The 19383-nt window shown below is 47.2% G+C and overlaps 1 protein-coding gene across 3 annotated transcripts in view; it reads left to right on the forward strand.

The window, feature by feature from the left end:
• Neurl1 (neuralized E3 ubiquitin protein ligase 1) overlaps positions 1-19383 on the forward strand; it is an 85984-nt gene that overhangs the window by 35253 nt on the left and 31348 nt on the right.

Below are 19383 nucleotides of genomic sequence, written 5' to 3' on the forward strand. Positions count from 1 at the left end.
CGGTGGACCAGGCTGGCCTTGAATTCAGAGATCCCTTGCCTCTGCCTCCTGAGGACTGGGATTAAAGGCGTGCACTACTGCTCTTGGCCTCTCAATTACGTTCTGGAGTGTAAAGTCTAATGCTGTTTTGTAAATATGTGCCCTGTTTTGTAAATGTCATCACCCCCATCTCCATTTTCTCATTTTCCCCAAACTGAAAGTCTAGATCAGCAGCACGCTGGTTCTCATGGCCCCTAGAGCCTGACAGCCACCACTGTACTTTTTGTCTCTATGAACTTGATTATTCTAGTTGTGTTCGATAAGTGAACTTGTATGGTACTTGCCTTTTGTAAATGGTATATTTTACATATATATTATACATTAGTATATTATTATACATGTTAAATATTATGTCAAATATTTTAATATAATATTATATGTGATAATATATAATATTTCATATATATTTATTTAGCACAGTATCCTCCAGATTCATTTGGGATGTAGTTTGCATCAGAACTGTCTTCCCTTTTTAAATGTTTTTAATTCACTAGGTCTCACTGTGTAGCCCTGGACGGCTGCGACTTACTATATCAACCAAGCTAGCCTTGAACCCACAGAGTTCCACCTACCTCTGCTTCCCACGTGCTGGGATTAAACGCACACACCAGCCTGCCTGACAGAACGTCTTTCCTTTTTAAGGTGGGGGTGGTATTGCATTGTATTTATACACCACATTTTGCTTATCCATCCATATGCTGCTGTGACCTGCCTGGCTTTGAGGCAGTCCTCGCTGGCCTAGGGAATGAAGACACAAAGACAGAAAAGCTGTGACCAGGTGGGCGTGCCCTCTGATGGCGACTCAGTCTGGATTCTCTGTGCTTTCGTCGTGAACAACTGAATGAGAGATGGGTTAGCTAGTCGGCTCATGTGGGAGAGAAGTCGCAAGCTGCTGAAGGAAGCTGTGGTTGGTGCTTTTTGCACAGATTGTCAACATCTGTACTGGGATAAGGGGAAGGCCTTGGCACTCCCCTGGGTGTGAGGTCTCCATGCCATGGATGTCGTGAATACTCATGCATACAGGGGTGCATTCACTCCCTACAGCCTATCAACACGCACTTGACTTTACCCCACATTTTGTTTGTTGTGAGTAATGCTGCCATGAACGCGGGTGCACACGTAGCTGTCGGCGTCCTCACAGGTTTCTTTCCCAAAGTGCCAGTGTTAGCTCATGCGATAACTCTATTTTTAATTTTTTAATTTTTTTTTTTGGAGAAACTGACTCAACTTAGCTTTTATCGAAACAATTTTCTTTCCTTACCCCGGCTCATCACCTCAAATGCTTGGATGGGTTTTTAATACAGATTTATTGAAGTCTAACGGACGTATGATATACAGCACATATCTCCACAATTTGATGTGTCTTGAAACGTGTGTGTATATCTACATATGTGTGTGAGTATATATATGTGTGTGTGTATATCTACACATGTGTGTGAGTATATGTGTGTGTATATCTACATATGTGTGTGAGTATATATATATATGTATGTGTGTATATACCTACATATGTGTGTGAGTATATATGTGTGTGTGTATCTACGTGTGTGTGTGTGTGTGTGTGTGTGTGTGTGTGTACCAACAAGCTAGGGGACATCTCTGTCACTCTCAGAAGTGTCCTTGTGCCTTTAAGGGTCTTCTCCCTAACTCCTGCTGCTGGTCTTACCCTTCCTGCTCCCCACCCCCATCCTCAGGGTTTGCTTCCTCTTACAGTAGTTTGGTTGGTATTTTTAGAGTTAGATACAACTGGAATCCTGTCTGATGCTCTCCTGCCCTCCAGATTCTTCCACTCAGCACAGTTGTCTTGCCATCCATCTCATATGTTGGGCTATGTATCGATAGCCTGGTGCCTTTTATTGCTGAGTTTCTAGTATCTCCTGAATGGATGTGGCTGAATCTATGTTGGGTGCGATGCCCTTGAAACCCTCCATTATTGATGTTAATAGTATAATTAGAGTTAAGTCTGACTGGGTTCATGGAAAATCTCCAGCCAGCTGCAGAAGGCTGACACTAATCTGGTGGTCAGGATGCCTAATGATATGACAAACTTGTGACCTTTCTGACATCCTGTTGACGTCAGCTGATTGCCTAACCACAAGAGCTGTGTCCTTGACCTGCGTAAATGTTTCCCACTTCCCCCCTCCCTCTGTTACCCCTGCTATAGTATAAATTCAGCCTTGGGGAAAAATAAATTTGTCACCTTGATCAGACTCTTGTCTTGGCGTCCTTCTTCAAGTCTCTTGTCCCCCCATTCTCTCCTAGGTGGTCCCCAACCTCCACTGACTGCCCTGCAGGCTGGAGCAAGTCTACCTGCTGGTCTGTTGATGGACATTTGCCTTGCTTTCAGTACGGAGCCAATGTGAAACCTCTCAAAGAGGACTTGCCTTTCAAGCCCATGTGTAGATGTGCTTGTGCTTGTCTGGTTTTTTTTTTTTTTTTTTTTTTTGGATGATGGAACATCTCAGTTACAATTAGTAAACACACATTTGATTACTTTTGTTTTAGTGACGGGGCCTCATATTTCCCAGGCTGGCCTTGAATTTCCATGTAGCCGAGATGATCCTGAAGTTCTTTTAAAATTATTATTGTGTTTGTGTGCATGGTGTGTGTGTGTGGGGGGGGCATGTGTGTCTCAGAGCATGCGTGGAGGTCAAGTGACATCTCTCAGGAGTTGATTCTTCCACTTTTATATAGGTTTCAGTTGCTAAGCAAAGACTTTTACCCACAGGTCCCTGTCCTTGAACTTGTGATCTTCCTGACCACCTTCTCAGTGTAATCCCAGGGTTACAGTTCTGTTCCATCGGCTGGTTTATGCTGGCTGAGCTAGGAATGTGTAGGCTGTGTTGGGCATTGCATGTTAGGCAAGCCCTTACCAAGTATGATTAGCTTCTTCTTTTTTTTTTTTTTTTTTGGCTTTTTTTTTCTTTCTTTGTATCATTCTCTTTATTTGGTTGATTTCAATCCTGAGTTTAACTGTTTCCTGCCTTCTACTACTCTTGGGCGAGTTTGCTTCTTTTTGTTTTAGAGCTCTCAGTGTTGTTGAGTTGCTAAGATAAGATCTCTCCAGTTTCTTTACAAGGGCACTTAGTGCTATGAATTTTCCTCTTAGCACTGGTTTCATTGTGTCCCATAAATTTGGGTATGATATGTCAACAGTTTCATTAAATTCCAGGAAGTCTTTAATTTCTTTCTTTGCTTCTTCTCTGACCAAATTATCATTGAGTAGAGACTTGTCCCATTTCCACATGCATGTGGGCTTCATGTTGTTTTTGCTGTTATTGAAGACAAGTCTTAGGCCATGGTGGTCTGACATGGTGCATGGCATAATTTCAATCTTCTTGTATTAGTTGAGAGTTGTTTTGGGACCAACTATATGGTGAGTTTTGGAGAAGGTACCATGAAGTGCTGAGAAGAAGGTGTATTCTTTTGTTTCAGGGTGAAATGTTCTGTAGATATCCATTTTATTCATAACTTCTATTAGTTTCACTGTGTCTTTGTTTAGTTTCTGTTTCAATGACCTGTCCATTGGTGAGAGTGGGGTGCTGAAGTCTCCCACTACTATTGTGCATGGTTCAATGTGTGCTTTGAGCTTTAGTAAAGTTTCTCATATGAGTGTAGGTGTCCTTGCATTTGGCGGATAAATGTTCAGAATTGAGACTTTTCTTGGTGGATTTTCCCTCTGATGAATATGAAGTGTCCTTCCTCATCAAACTTGATAAGTTTTGATTGAAAGTCTATTTTACTGGATATTAGGATGGCAACTCCAGCTTGTTTCTTAGGACCGTTTGCTTGGTATTCCTTTTTCCATCCCTTATGCTGAGATAGTGTCTGTCTTTGTTACTGAAGTGAGTTTCTGGTACAGAGCAAAATGCTGGATCTTGTTGGCATGTTCAGTCTGTTAGCTTTTGTCTTTTTTTTTCATTTTTAAAAAATGTTTTCTTACGTTTATCACAAAATAATCGATATGACCTTTATAAAAATGATTTCTTTTTCAGATTTTACATGCATTTTTTCTTGAACTGCATCATCTGTTGCATCACCTAGAAATGGAGTTACAGACAGCACGAGCGGCCTTGTGGGTGCTGGGAATCGGAAGAGCAGCCAGTCCCCTAAACCTAGGCGCTACCTCTCTAGACTCCATCTCTGAAATAGGATGTTCTTTTTTTTTTCAGTTACTACTGTACTTTATTGTGTTCAACCAAATCACCATGTTACAAAAATAGCAAGCTGCCATAATAAAAAATAAGGCTCCTCTATCCAGCACCAGATAGCATCATTTTACTTTCAAGCCTAGAAATTGCACACTTGTATATAAACCAACCGAAGATGAGGATTGAGAGTTCATCTTGGTGGATTTTTCCTTTGATGAATATGAAGTGTCCTTCCTTATCTTTTTTGATGACTTTTAATTGAAAATTGATTTTATTTGATATTAGAATGGCTACTCCAGCTTGCTTCTTCTGACCATTTGCTTGGAAAGTTGTTTTCCAGCCTTTCACTCTGAGGTAGTGTCTGTCTTTGTCTCTGAGGTGTGTTTCCTGTAGGCAGCAGAATGCAGGGTCCTCATTGCGTATCCAGTTTGTTAATCTATGTCTTTTTATTGGGGAGTTGAGGCCATTGATGTTGAGAGATATTAAGGAATAGTGATTATTGCTTCCTGTTATATTCATATTTGGATGTGAGGTTATGTTTGTGTGCTTTTCTTCTCTTTGTTTTGTTGCCAAGACGATTAGTTTCTTGCTTCTTCTAGGGTATAGCTTGCCTCCTTATGTTGGGCTTTACCCTTTATTATCCTTTGTAGTGCTGGATTTGTAGAAAGATATTGTGTAAATTTGGCTTTGTCATGGAATATCTTGGTTTCTCCATCTATGTTAATTGAGAGTTTTGCAGGATACAGTAACCTGGGCTGGCATTTGTGTTCTCTTAGGGTCTGTATGACATCTGTCCAGGATCTTCTGGCCTTCATAGTTTCTGGCGAAAAGTCTGGTGTGATTCTGATAGGTCTGCCTTTATATGTTACTTGACCTTTTTCCCTTACTGCTTTTAATATTCTTTCTTTATTTTGTGCGTTTGGTGTTTTGACTATTATGTGACGGGAGGTGTTTCTTTTCTGGTCCAATCTATTTGGAGTTCTGTAGGCTTCTTGTATGCCTATGGGTATCTCTTTTTTTAGGTTAGGGAAGTTTTCTTCTATGATTTTGTTGAAGATATTTACTGGTCCTTTGAGCTGGGAGTCTTCACTCTCTTCTATACCTATTATCCTTAGGTTTGATCTTCTCATTGAGTCCTGGATTTCCTGTATGTTTTGGACCAGTAGCTTTTTCTGCTTTACATTATCTTTGACAGTTGAGTCAATGATTTCTATGGAATCTTCTGCTCCAGAGATTCTCTCTTCCATCTCTTGTATTCTGTTGGTGAAGCTTGTATCTACAGCTCCTTGTCTTTTCTTTTGATTTTCTATGTCCAGGGTTGTTTCCATGTGTTCTTTCTTGATTGCTTCTATTTCCTTTTTTAATTCCTTCAACTGTTTGATTGTGTTTTCCTGGAATTCTTTCAGGGATTTTTGTGTCTCCTCTCTATGGGTTTCTACTTGTTTATTTATGTTTTCCTGGAATTGTTTCAGGGATTTTTGCGATTCCTCTCTGTAGGCTTCTACTTGTTCTCTAAGGGAGTTCTCCACGTCTTTCTTGAAGTCCTCCAGCATCATGATCAAATACGATTTTGAAACTAGATCTTGCTTTTCTGGTGTGTTTGGATATTCCATGTTTATTTTGGTGGGAGAATTGGGCTCCGATGATGCCATGTAGTCTTCGTTTCTGTTGCTTGGGTTCCTGCGCTTGCCTCTCGCCATCAGATTATCTCTAGTGTTACTTTGTTCTGCTATTTCTGACCGTGGCTAGACTGTCCTATAAGCCTGTGTGTCAGGAGTGCTGTAGACCTGTTTTCCTGTTTTCTTTCAGCCAGTTATGGGGACAGAGTGTTCTGCTTTCGGGCGTGTAGTTTTTCCTCTCTACAGGTCTTCAGCTGTTCCTGTGGGCCTGTGTCTTGAGTTCACCAGGCAGGTTTCTTGCAGGGGAAAAGTTGGTCCTACCTGTGGTTCCAAGGCTCAAGTTTGCTCGTGGGGTACTGCCTAAGTCCTCTCCGCTGTGGCAGCAACCGGGAAGATCTGCGCCGCTCTTTCCAGGAGCCTCCGTGCACCAGGGTTCCAGATGGCGTTTGGTGTTTTCCTCTGGCGTCTGGATGTGCACAGAGTGCAGTCTCTTCTGGTTTCCCAGGCGTGTCTGTCTCTCTGAAGGTTTAGCTCTCCCTCCCACGGGATTTGGGTGCAGAGATCTGTTTATCCAGTCTGTTTCCTTCAGGTTCCGGCGGTGTCTCAGGCGCAGAGGTCCTGCCACTCCTGGGCCCTCCTCTACGGGAACCCAGAGGCCTTATACAGTTGCCTCTTGGGCCAGGGATGTGGGCAGGGGTGGGCAGTGTTGGTGGTCTCCTCCGCTCTGCAGCCTCAGGAGTGCCCACCTGACCAGGCGGTGAGGTCTCTAGCTTCTTTTTTAATAACTTATTTTTATTTTATGTGCACTGGTGCTTTGCCTGCACGTGTCTATATGAGGGTGTCATATCCCTGAGAGAGTTACAGACAGTTGTTAGCTGCCGTGTGGGTGCTGGGAATTGAACTCAGGTCCTCTTGAAGATCAGGCAGTGAACTTAACTGCTGAGCCATCTCTTCAGTCCAGCCCTCCATACGTTTACCTTCTAAAAAATTGAAAATGTGTTTTTGGGGGGAGGTAAAGGGGGATAAAGGGGAAGGAGGAAGGGGAGAGGCAGGAGGAGTGGGAGAGGACAGAGAGTCAGAGTAAGTGCATCAGGGAAGGTACACATGCACACCCTGGGATGGAGGGCAGATTGCTTCCCGGAGTCTGATTCACTCTCTCAGCTGTGTGTTCCTAGAACTGAACTCAGGTCACCAGGCTAGCACGGTCACCCTCTGAGCCATCTTGCTAACCCTGAGTGTGTCTAACTTAAAAAAAGGGGAGTGGGGTGGGGCTAAATATTTTCTACAATAGTTAAACCATTTAACATTTTCACTAGCAGTGTGTAAGATGGTGTGAGTTCTGTTTCTCTGGGTCTTCACCAATACTTGTTAACTTTGGCCCTTCTAACAGATGTGCAGTCCTCATTCTAGTTGGAATTTGCACTTCATTAATTATGCTTAGCATTTTCCACGTGCTTTTTTACATCATTCAAGGTGTACTTTGGTGAAGTGTCTGCTTTGCTTAATTCTGTGTCCATTATGCTTTTATTGGGTTGTTTTCTTATTGTTGAATTTTGAGAGTTCTTTATATATGATTCTCAGAAACCATCTCAGACTGTGTGTTGCTCTGGATTGGTTTTACCAGTGAGGGGTGAGACACAAACAGGATATCTGGAGTGGGTAAATTTTAAGGGAGCCAGGGCAGCTCTGCCACTTCGGGACAAGCTCGCTTCTAGTCTAGTGGTATGTTATGGCTTTCCCAAGAATTTCAATCAGATATGCAGTCTCTGGAGGGAAGAGACTTACTTCTCTGGGACCTTTTTTTCTGAAGAGCAAGGAAACTATTTAGTGCGTATGTGGAAGATGTTACTGAGCAGTCCTCCCACCATGCCTCATTGGCTGGATGTGGGTCATGCGGTCATTGTCTGTTTAGTCACTGGCACGAGGGAATAGAGCAGTGTGCCAGTCATGAAACAGTGGCCGTAGCTCATGAACCGTCTGGAGGGCACTAGGAGGTATGGGACTGTGTGCTTTTAATCCCAGAACTTGGGATGGGAGTGATAGCAGGGGTGGAGGTGAGGCGGACGTGGGGGCAGGGGTGGGGGTCTGGGCTGAGGCAAGAGGACCCTGAGATTAAGGCTATCCTGGACTACATAATGGGTTCAGCACCAGCTTGGGCAACATACTAAGACTCTGTCTCCCCAAACCAAAGACTAGAGGTGTGGCTCAGTAGAGTCCTGTCTACACATGCCAAGCCGAGTTCAATCCCCAACCCCACACAAACAGACAGATTTCCAAACTGCCCCTGCTTGGGCTCAGACATTGTTCATTCACCTGGAGAGGGCGTGGGTGTTAGTCACGTTCTAGTGTCTGAAGGCGCTCTGATGTGGGGCGAGGCTTGAGCATCAGTGCGGTCTTGGACCAGGACAGATGTTGAGAGCCAGCTACTAAGTCCTTGATGGACTTGCTGGGGGGAAAATGGCTTAAATAAGTCATCAAACCTCTTAAAACCTTACTTTCTTCATCTGTCTAATGGAGCTTGCTGTCCTGTGGTTCCTATGAAGGATGAATGAGCCCATGGGAGCTGGGGGCTTTGTGCCCATTGACACAAGCATCACCAACTGAGCCCCTCAGTCAACTTGCCTCCTGCCAGGAACAGCCAGGGAGAGAATTTTATTGAGCTCAGCTCCCTGTCATTAAACGAGAAAAAGAAGGGGGTGGGGAGAGGCAGAAAGATGGACTGGGAAGCCACAGGCAATCACATTGGGCTTTTTTTCTTCTCAGAAGATGTGGGCTTGAACGAGCTGCTATAAATGGTTTGTGCAGACGGGCTGGAGGTGCTCTGCCTACTGTCGCTGTAGTCAGGAGAACCTGGGAAAGGTGGTAGGTGCCAGGCTCTTCCCTGGAGTCCTGCAGTGGGTGGAGGGGGCTGGCTCACATGCCTCTGCTGCCTGCAAGAAAGATGGTCGCACAAGGCTGTGCGTTCAGTTTCCCCAGTGTGCGGGACACACTGGGTGCTTCGATTCTTGGCTATTTCTTAGTGAGGCACAGACTGGGCTGTCAGCATGTCAAGGAAATCCCTTGGGCTATGAGATAATAGGCCAGTTGATCTGTCACTTTTGGGTTCTACTGGGCCCCAAGGGGCCACAGTGGGTAGGAAGATAGGGAGGGGAACCTCCAGGAAGCTGGAGCGGAGAGAGGAGTCAGAGCTAGAACTGTACACCACCATTCACAGCGTCCCCTCTGTTGTGCACTTTGTTTTCTTCTTGTTTGGGTAAAATACTCTTGGCAGAACCACCATGTTAGATGCTGAGCGGCCACATTGCTCCAAGAATGGGAAAGTCCCTGTGGGGCTGGCCTGCCTTGAACAGGCAGCTCTGCCTTAGGATGATCTCGGTGTAGTCGGCTAAAAGTAAGTGAGGCGGTTTGGAGTGACCGGTGTGGGAAGGATGTCCAGGGGAAGGGAACAGTGTTCAGAGGTGCAGACCTTTGAGATGTGGCCACGTTTTAGGGCTCATGGCTCACGTGCGTGGAGTGCTTTGGTGGGAGGGTGGATATCATGGGAGATGAAGCCAGATTCATGGGTTGGGGTCAGTTTAGAGGGTTCTGAATGCTTCCCACAGGGACCAAGCTTCTCCTGAAGTGCTTAGGAATCATGAGAAGCTCTGATAGACAGAAAGACCTGTCAACCCCACGAAGGCAGCAAAAATGCCAGTACACACGATCCAGTCAGAATGATGTTGGTGGCTTGAGCTCTGGGAGGAGCTGAAGGATAGAGGGAGTTGACTTGTAGCTCTTCTGAGCTGAGTCATTACTCTGAGGCCTCACAGTGCTTGGGTGATGATGTCAGCAGATGTATATCTTTTGGGGCATGTGGGAGGGAGACAGGGTTTCTTTGTGTAGCCCTGACTGTTCTGGGACTTTATTTGTAGGCCAGAGTGGCTTCTAACTCAGAGATCTGCCTGTCTCTGTCTCCTGAGTGTTGGGATTAAAGTTTTATGCCATCATGCCTGGTTCAGATTTTACCTTAATCTTAGTTTAGCTGCTTTGTACCTGTGTAACCTGCATCAAGTGTTCCCTGTCCCCAAGCATTCAGTGTCCTCACTGAGGATGCCAAGTTCTCAGTGATGGCCTTTCCTTCTGGGGCTCAGGGCAGGTATTTAAAGATGACGGTGGCAGATGTAGCTTTCTTAGTTTGTGTATTGGTTGCTTGTCTTATTGCTGTAACAAAAAGCAACCAAGGGGTTGGGGATTTAGCTCAGCGGTAGAGCGCTTGCCTAGGAAGCACAAGGCCCTGGGTTCGGTCCCCAGCTCCGAAAAAAAGAACCAAAAAAAAAAAAAAAAAAAAAAAGCAACCTAAGACAGGAGTATCTTATTCTGGTTTACAAAGCTTAAGTTGTTATTGTTACAAGAACAACACTTAAGTTGTAACTGTTACAAGGGATGCTGTGTCTCAGGCCAGGGAAGTTACAGTGAGGGAAGCAAAGGGGAGGTTGGTTTTGTATGGACACATTGTATCACATTGTATCCACAGTCAGGACACAGAGACACATGTGCTCAGCTTGCTTTCTGAGTTTAAACTAGTCTGAGACCTCAGCCTGTACAGTGGTACCACCCTATTTGAAATGGGTCTTCCTACCACAATTAATCTAATATGGAAAATCCCTCATAGTCAGGCCCAAAGATTTGTTTCCATGGTGACGCTAAACCCCATTACGTTGACAACAAAAGTTAGCCTCCACCAGTATTCACTTGATTCCTGTTTTATTTTTATATGAAGGCAGGTACTAGGGGGCATATAAGCCTTCAGGAGAGCCTCCATGGGATGGAGAGGGAGAAGGCTAAAGTGTCTGGGCAGATGGATGTGAGTTCAAAGCTTTGTTGTTTCCCACTGTGTCCATGATTCCTCATCAGAAAGATGGGGACATGATAGGGCCTTTATGACCGAGGCTCATCTAGACGACTGAGTCTCATCTAGACCACACTTCCTGGGTCTTCCAGGCCAATCTGGACATGGGGCTTTGCAGCCGAATTCCTTCCTCCTGCTGCTCTGGCAGATGGGATTGTCCTCAGCTCGTTTTTCAGAAGAGAAAACAGATACCAGACATTTGAGACTAGGTAGTCAGAACCACTCGAGAGCCCGGATCTCAACACCCCTTCTTCTGTGAGTTGTCCCTCCCACCCCCGACCCCCACCACAGACTTTTCAGTGATTGGAGTCACTAGACTGCTAGCACTTAGCTGTCAGAGTGTATGGTCCTAGCCTAGCCCCTGTGGATCCTGTGCCATCACTCTGTTGTACCTGCTGATGCCCATTGTCTGAGGGAGAGAATTGGAGGAAGAGATGATGCAGGATTCAGCAGCAAGTCGGGGGTTGGGGTGGAGGTGGGGGTGGGGGCTGGCTCAGCTGGCTCTGAGCTGTGCTATCCTCTGCAAACCTGGAGGGACAAGAAGGACAAAGCCAGAGATGCAGTCAGCTTGGAGGAAGGCACACAAGCTGCAGGAGACGCGCAGGGGTATCCTCAGATTTGGGGTGTTGTGTGTATGCGTGTGTGAGCATGTAACTGTGCATGGGAAGAGGGATGGGGGAAGGTTCCCCCCTTTATCCTCCCAACGTCAGCTGCCGGCTTTGCTCATAATCCAGCAGGCCAGCAGGGATCAGTCAGGTGCAGTGCTGCCTCTCAGATGCACGGGGTTTGTTCCAGAACATATGTCCTGTCTCCTACATCACTCTGGTGGCCTCCCCCTTTCTCCTCCCCTCCATGAAAGTCTCATTGTCTTCCTTTCCTTACCTCAGTCAGAAAGGTTATGTTGTACACAGATCTCACGGACTCCGACCGATGATTGTGACTGAGACAAGGTCCGACTACAGTTTAAAATTCATTCTGCTCTGTCCAGAACCAGAACACTGACCAGGTGACCAGGGACAATGCTTAATCTCCTTTCTTAGCTGAACTGGCCGCTGGCCAGCCCTCTGACATGGCGTTTGCATATATAGCAGGCGTGTAGTCGAGCATTTGTAAAGCTTCGAGCCTTGCCTGGTGAGGCTAAGTAAATGTCGGTGACAGGAGATGGTGCATCCTGAGGCAGGTCCTCCTTCTCTCCCACCCGCAGGAGCACAGTCTGTGCTCACTCATACCCAGCTTCCCAGGTCACTCCTTTCCCTGGGAGAGACAGGGGCCTTTGATCCTCTAATTCCCCCTGCATTCCTGACACTGGCCAGGCAGCCTGCCCTGTAGATGTGTCTTGTACTTCATGTGAATACCACTGCCATGTTTTGTCCCCATTAGAGGAGTGACCACAGAACCTCAGAGTAGTTTAGTGCTTCTTCCCGGCATGTGATGGCCGCGTCAACTTGTATGGCTGCCAGGGTAGAGCTCCCAATCTCTATGTGGTTGGGGTGGGTACATCCATTTGCCATTTCTGGCCAGTCACAAAGGTGGGGGTTCCGTGCCTGTGGCTTCCAGTTGACACACGCTTTCCTGGGAACAGGGACCTGGGTACCTCTGTGTTAGGGGTCTTTTCTGCTTGGCATGGATGGTGAACCCTCTGTTTCATCCAGGGTGGCTGGGGAGTGTGAGCAGGTGTGTCTGTGTCTTGGAGGGTCTCAGAGGACGCTGCTGGCAGTGAGCCTGAGGCTGAGAGGAGTTAGGAGGGGCACCCAACTCCAGGTTGTTTGCTGGGATTCTCTTTCCGTCCCCACCCCCGCACCTGCACCTGTTGTGTTCCCATCATCCGGGGCAGCTGGCAGCTGTCACTGCTTAGGGCACCTGTCCCAGAGGACACCCTCTGGTCTCCATAGCTCCGGTTTCTCTGCCCTGTGCAGCTTTTGTAGTCTGTGTCCCTCCTTCATTTCCATCACTCTCTTTCAGACTCCAGTTAGTGACCTGTGTTTCTCTTGGGTCCAGATATAGATGGAGTTTGGGGGTGGCCTTCCGTGCTCTACATTCTCCAGGCCAGCCTAATCGGTCAGGGTAGGGAGGATGGCCCTGGCAGGTCAGCATTAAGCCCTAAATACCAGATGACTCATCATTTCAATCAAATTATCCTTTGTTCTCAATGGAAAACAAACCAAAACAAAACCTCAAACACTATAACATAAGGAGCTTTCTTCCAGCTCCTCCCTGTGGACCACCTCCTCTCTCTGACTTCTCCACACACCAGCCATTTACCTGGTCTCATGAATGAGAACATATCCATCCTTCCTTCAGCCAGTTTAGTCTGTTAATTACACACTGTGTTTGCCTATAGGCCACCCTCAGTACAATCTCGGAAGACATCAGCTCTGAGTCCAAGTCCTTACCCAGCATGCCTGGAGAAAGCCCACACTTTTCTGAGCCTCCTTTGCTGCACCTGTGACATGGGCTCAGGACTCAGTTCTGCCCTTCTCAGGGCAGGGCCTGGGCTCACTGTCCCCTGGGGGCACTTTCCCCTCAACCTGAGCTCATGCCTGGGAATTGGTTGTTTCCTTTGCAGTGTTTCTATGGGCTCTGCCTTTGACTTTCAACTCTGAAGGGTGGGTTTAGACAGAGGGTGAGATGCCAGGTCATGGGAAACCTGGATGAGAGAGGATGAGGTGAGGAGAAAGTTGAGCTGGGCAGCCCACCCTGAAAGCCCGTGAGGACAGGGAGACTGTAGACAGGGTGAAGCACACAGAGGATAAGACTGGGTGGGAAGGGGCTTATCTATTTTTGTTTTATTTTTTGAGTTAAACTTATTCTCTCCTTTACCAAAAGTATATTTAATTTTTAAAGTTTCACTTTTATGTTTGAATTGTGTGCATATATATGTGTATATACATATACACATTCTCATACATACACACATACATATATGTATGTATATTGAGAGAGAAGGAATTTCTCTGTGTAGTCCTGTCTGTCCAGGCACTTGCTCTGTAAGCCAAGCTGGCCTGGAACTCAGAGATCTGCTTGTCTCTGCCTCCCAAGTGGTGGAATTAAAGGCTGTGCCACCACTGCTAGGCTATTATTATTTTATACACACACACACACACACTCACACACACACACACACACTCACACACACATACACATACACACATACACACACTCACACACACACACATACACACACTCACACACACCTACATACACACACTCACACACACTCACACACACACATACACATACACACACACTCACACACACATACACATACACACATACACACACTCACACACACCTACACACACACACTCACACACACTCACACACACACATATACACATACACATACACACATACACACACACTCACACACACCTACATACACACACTCACACACACTCACACACACACCTACATACACACACTCACACACACTCACACACACATACACACATATACACATACAATACACACATACACACACACTCACACACACCTACATACACACATATACACACACATACACACATATACACACACATACACACACATATACACACATGCACACACACATATACACACACATACACACACATGCACACACAAATACACACACATACACACATGCACAGACATGCACACACATACACATACACACATGCACACACACATACACACACATATACACACATACACACATCTACTCACATACACACACATACACACACACATACACATACACATACACACACATATACACACATACACACACATACACACATACACATACATATATACATACACACACATATACACACACATACACATACACATACACACGCATATATACACATACATACACATACACATACACACACATACACACATACACACACACACACATATATATATATATGTATATAAAATACACATGTGTACCATGTGCATGCTTGGCTCTTACAGAAGCCACGAAGAGAGTGTAGGATGCCCTGGAACTGAAGTTATAGGTATTTGTGAGCTGCCACGTAGGTGCTGACTACTGAACTCAGGGCCTCTGGAAGAGCAGTTGAGCCATCTCTCCAGCCTACTAGAGTATTTATAATTTATTCTTTGGTAATTTCATATATGTATATTATATATCTACCCTAAATTTCCACATGGCACTATCCTGGACACCCCCCACCCCCAACGTATCCTCTTCCTGCTTTCCTGTCTGATTTCTTTTTTTTTAATGTTATTTATTCATTATGTATGAGTACACTATAGCTGTCTTCAGACACACCAGAAGAGGGCACCAGATCTCATTACAGATGGTTGTGAGTCATCATGTGGTTGCTGGGGATTGAACTCAGGACCTCTGGAACAGCAGTCAGTGCTCTTAACCACTGAGCCATCATCTCTCCATCCTCCGTCCTGTCTGATTTTCTAATCCACCAAGTCCACTTCTGGTTGCCCATATCCCTGAAGAAAAATGGCTTTCTAGGAGGAGGTTCTTGACAGCTACACAGACTCAATGAACCCAGGGGACTGACATTCTCAAATGTGGCCAGAGAACAGTTGCCATTCCTGGGAGGGGTTGGGGTAGGGCTACATCTGCCCTCGGTATGACCACTTTGAGCCTCAGTTTCATGTCCTGCAGAGGAGGGTGGTGAACACTAACTCCTGAAGGAATGCTGTGGGTTGCACATCTGAGGTTGCGCATACCAAATCCTTAGCCCTCTGCCTAGCACGGGGTATGTATGCCCTGAGCCAATAGAAACACCGTTAGCCGCCTTTGTCGGTTTGCCCACAGACTTGTGTATTAGTTACTCCCCTTGCTGTGTCAAAATACTGGACAAAAAGCAATTTAATGATTTTTTTTATGTGTGGGAGTATTTTGCCTACATGTATGTTTGTGGACCACGGGCGTGTAGGCAACGATGTTTGCTTACACTCAGCCCAGTGGGAAGCCCATCACGGTGGGAAGGCAGTGGCTGCAGAAGCACCACGTGGCTAATCACATTTGCCTCCTCGGTCAGGAAGTGGAGGGTGGACAGGAAGTGGGGCTGGCCTATAAAATGTCAAGGCCAGCTCCCAGTCACTCGTTTTCTTCAGCAAGGTTTCACTCCCGTAAAGGCTCTAGAACCTTCTTCCAGAGCAGCTCCCCTAACTGGGCCAAATGCTCAAGCATGTGAGCCAGTGGAAGACGCTGTACTTCAACCGCAGCTCGTCCTACCCCATCCACAGCCTCTGCTCAGTGTGCTTGTGGAAACACTAAGCTGTTTATCTATGGCCACAGAAGCCCCTTTCCCTGACGCCAGTACAGCTCACACCACGATCTAGAATTGTTTCCCTCATTCCATGCCCTGCCTGCCTGCCTCTTGGCTTCTGAGGGGTGAGGGTCGAGTCTTGCTTGCCTGTTGTTTCATGGTGGAGCACAGGGAGGCTCGCTCAGTGAATGAATGCTTCTTGGCTCATCCTTTTTGGTAAATAGGATCCTTTGATTAAGTGGAGGCTTGTGTGGTACCCCAGTACATAATAACTAGTAGGGATGTATTGCCCTGAAGAAGGGGGGTCACCTCCCCTAAATGTCATCCTGGACACTGCTCTGGGGAAGGGCCCAAGACATTGTCACTTCCTTCTGAAAATGGCAGCAGATTGTGGGAAACAAGGAGGACCCCCTTGGTTCTCTGGTACTGTTGTAGAAAGCCTGGAGCTGCTTTGGTGGTCCCAGATTCTCCATTTTTCCACCAAACAGGTTTCTCAGCCTTTAGCTCAGGCTGGCCTCGAGCTCATGACAGCCCTGCCTTCGATTCCTGGGTGTTGGAATTGCTGCTGTGTGACACCCTCCTAGCTTCTATCTCGTTTTTCTTCTTACTACCCACATGAAGGGCTCCTTGACACCTACGCCACACCAGCCCCAATCCTGCTGCACGAACCCCATTCTACTGTGAACCATTTCCCAAGGACCTCCTCTACAAGGCCTGATGTGAGGTCTGAGGGGGAGTGAGGACAAGCCAGGTGCTGCCCCCATCCTTCCGGATGCTGGATGCTGCTGCTCTCTGTCCTGGCCCTTGTCTCTCCCCATGAGTGCCCCACACCAGATGGCAGGGTGACCTTTTAGAAATGTGTGTCTGGTCCTGTTGCCTCCCTGCTGAATGCAGTGCTCACAGGAAAATAGCCTGGTCTTCATTTTGTTCCTCCAGGGCCTTGTGACAATCCCTGGCCCATCTAGTCTTGCCAGGTGCAAATTTCTCTATGGCTTTCCAACTGATCAGATTCTATCCGTACCAGCCTTGCTTTGGGGACGTGCTGGGCTCCCTACAGCCTGTGGACCTGTGAACATGTATGTCTGTTCTCTGTAGCACTCTTGTTTCCTGACCTGGGTCATGGATCTGGAACTCTTGGCCTGCTCTGGGTTTTTCAGGGAAACCTGCCTCAAGCTCACTAGAACTGGAATCCTTGCTTTCAGAACACCTTTTAGGAAAAGGTGTTTCGATATTCTGGATTGTGGCTGATTGAGAAATGTCTGCTTCTCCATATCCATGAGAGCTAGGACACGCCTATTGTGGAGCAAATCTCGTCCTCACTGTGTAAGTCAGTGTTTGACTTGTTCTAGATGCTCAGTAGCTGTGGGCTTAGGGACATTAGGTTGGCGAGCTCTGCTCAGGAGGAGCTGGGGCACAAAAGACCAGGTCCTGGATAGCTCATGGCTGTCTCTGTGTTTCGAAGGATGAGAGAAGGGTTAAAAGAGACATAGCTACAGGGTTGAGGAATGACAAGTTCCAAGAACAAGGACTTAGCTGACTACCTTCTGCCCGAGGGAGGCTTCCTGAAAGGATCCCCCAACCCCTAGTCCTGGGCTGGTGGGAAGAGAGCACCTCCAGTGGGGAGAAAGCAGTGGATGAGGGAGGCTGCTATGTGGGACGCTGAGCTGCGAGAAGACTGGGTTGCCATACAGAAGAGGCTAGTGGAGCAAGGCCCACGATAACAGGTATATGAAAAGGCAGGTAGGATCTGGGGACAGCTCACCGAACAAAGTCCAATTGTGAGGACCAGAGTGTGGATTCCCCAGAACCTATGTAAAAACTAGGCAGGCTTGCCTAGAAGTCCTAGAAGCTGCGAGCCAGAGACGGGGGCTAGGAAATTGGCTAGCTGGACTAGCTGATTGGTGAGCTCTGGATTCAAGGGAGAGATCTTGTCTCAGTAAATAAGGTGGAGAGTAATGGAGCCCAGTGTCAGCTGTGGACCCCACATGCACGTGCAGACACGTGCAGACTCACACACATCTGAACAGATATTCACGCTTGCATACACAAAGTCCCTTGTGTCTTCTCTCTGTCCCTTGGCTAGATTCTGGTTGGGGGTGTGCAGGCAGCAGCAGTGTCCTGAGCGCCTCCCGGTGCACATGCCTGAGTTCCATTGGATGTGGGACAGCACCCCACTCTTTCCCGCAGCTCTTTCTCCAGCCCCTGACTTCCCACCCACATCTTTCTCTGGGATCACAGATCCTTGCCGTACAGGACAGGGAGGTGGGAACTCTCCCGCCATCGTGGGAGAGTTGCTTCTCCTGGAGAGTGAGACAGGTAGTGAGTGTGTTCCTCATACCCACCTAGGCTGGAGTCCTGGCTCTGTCGTGACATTCTGGGATTCCCCAGGCTTCAGAACAGCTCTTACTTCCCAGCATAGTCACCTTGCACTGTCCCATGCGCTGTGAAGCCTCAATGAGTGGCTTTGCTGTTTTGATGGCAATCTGGGCCTGACGCCTAGGGCTAGAAGGGTTTTCCTCACTCTGTCTCCTCTGTCTGTGCTTTCTTCCTGCAGAGGTGCTGGGTGCCAGATTCTGCACCTTAAGATTCTTCGAAAAGCTATGTGAGTCTGTGGGAGAACGCTTGTAGTATTCGGGGCAGGAGACGGGTAGGCGTGCGCAGCGGAGTGCGTATGCGCACGTGTGTGCGTGTGCACAAGCACGCGTGTCTGTGTTCATAGACACGTGGCATGATGCAGACATATGGCGCAGGTCAGTGTGGCTGTGTGAGTATGTGAGTGTGTGTGGTTAAAAAGACAACTTGTCTTGGGGGGGAAAGCCTGGATTCGGGCACACCACCTGTGTTTCCATCCCAGTCTCGCTACCTCTGGTTCTTTTCCTAGACTTCAGGCCTGGGGCGGGGCTAATGGTACCTGTTGATAGCAGCAGTGATGCTGAGGTCAGAGGTCAGTCAGCCTTCGAGGACTGAAGGAGTTAATGCTTGGCAAGCAAGGAGATGGATATGGTGTGCAATCTTTGCACTTAAGCTTGACTGTGGTACCCCAAGGGTGAGAAAAAGTCAATCTCGTTCCCATCCCACCCTGCTTCATCCGTAACTTACGGAGTGGCAAGATGTCCCTCGAAGATTGAATGGCCGTTGGCTGTTGGCCTGCGTGACTGGGTAGGTGTCATGTGTATGTCCATGCGTCAGTGATGTGTGTGTGTGTGTGTGTGTGTGTGTGTGTGTGTGTGTGTGTGTGTGTGCAGTGCTGGGGCATCTCCAGCGCTTTCTGGTGCTTGGCTATTTCAGGAAGCCTCCAGTCTCCTCCTCCTTATGTAAATAAACAGGACAGATCCCTTTGCCTGAACCAGCACGGAGGTGGGGGAGGCTCCCAGTGGGTGGGAGCTGGGAAGCAGCAAGAACAACCAAGGGGTGTGCGTGTGTGGCCGGCTGGCTGGCAG

Source organism: Rattus norvegicus, chromosome 1, assembly GCF_021556685.1.
Source record: "Rattus norvegicus strain SHRSP/BbbUtx chromosome 1, alternate assembly SHRSP_T2T, whole genome shotgun sequence".
NCBI lineage: Eukaryota > Metazoa > Chordata > Mammalia > Rodentia > Muridae > Rattus > Rattus norvegicus.